The following is a 1080-nucleotide window of genomic DNA, read 5'->3' as shown; positions in this document are numbered from 1 at the left end:
GAAATGCTTGAGACCAGAAGTGTTTTGGATTTTGGATTTGGGGGGATTTTGGAATACTTGCATATATATAATGAGGTGTCTTGGGGATGGGATCTAAGTCTAAAATAAAATTCATTTGTGTTTTATTTACCACTTACAGACAGCCTGAAGGTAATTTTAGTCACTATTTTGTACTGCAGATATTTAACTGTGGTCCATCACATGAGCTCAGGTGTGAATATTTCCACATGTGTCATCATTTTGGTGCTCCATACATTCTGAATTTTGGAGCATTTCAGATTTTGAAATTAAGGATAATCAACGTGTAGCAGGAAAAAAAAAAACAGAAATAATGCCTAGATATTCATTAGTAGGAGCCTGTTTAAATAAAATAAATGTCCTCTGGTGAATTAAAAAATAATAGTAATAATAATTAAATTAAATAATTCTTCTTTAAAGAATTATTTCATTTTAACTTTATTTATTTATTTTAATTTGACCAGAGGGGGACAGAGAGAGAGAGAGAGAGAGAGAGAGAAAACAAGCCTCCAGGTTCAGAACTTTAACCACGGTCAGCCATGTGGGAGTCCAGCGGCCTTAACCACCATCCAACTGCCGGCTCCAATAAATAATTTTTTTGAATGCTATATTTTCTTTAATTAAGTATGAAGACCTCTCCAACATAAAATCTAGAGATCATTTCACCCGCTGCTCTGTTTAGCTGCCAGTCTCTTGTCTCTCTCTTCGGCAATGGTGAGGCGGATACCTTTTCCTCGAGGAAGAGAAATCCATGGTTTGTTGCCTTTGCCAATAACAAAAATGTTGGAGAGCCGAGTGACAAAGCTGTTGCTATTGGCATCATTCACATGAACAACATCAAAAGAGCCAGGATGTCTCTCTCTGTTGGTGATCACACCAATTCTTCCCAAGTTAGCACCTCCTGTCACCATACACAGGTTACCAGTGTCGAACTTGATGAAATCAGTAATCTTGCCAGTCTCCAAATCAGTCTGAATGGTGTCGTTCACCTTGATGAGAGGATCCGGGTAGCCATGGTACAAGCATCAAGAGTCACCAAATGAGGGATTCCTTTTGTGCCCA

The 1080-nt window shown here is 38.3% G+C and overlaps 1 pseudogene; it reads right to left on the bottom strand.

The window, feature by feature from the left end:
* Window positions 1-615: 615 nt before the first annotated feature.
* Window positions 616-1075, bottom strand: LOC102498053 (40S ribosomal protein S4-like; annotated as a pseudogene).
* Between the last annotated feature and the right edge of the window lie 5 nt (window positions 1076-1080).

This window comes from Tupaia chinensis, unplaced genomic scaffold (genome assembly GCF_000334495.1).
Source record: "Tupaia chinensis unplaced genomic scaffold, TupChi_1.0 Scaffold143526_1, whole genome shotgun sequence".
NCBI classification, from domain to species: domain Eukaryota; kingdom Metazoa; phylum Chordata; class Mammalia; order Scandentia; family Tupaiidae; genus Tupaia; species Tupaia belangeri.
This window is presented reverse-complemented; position numbering and strand designations above follow the sequence as displayed.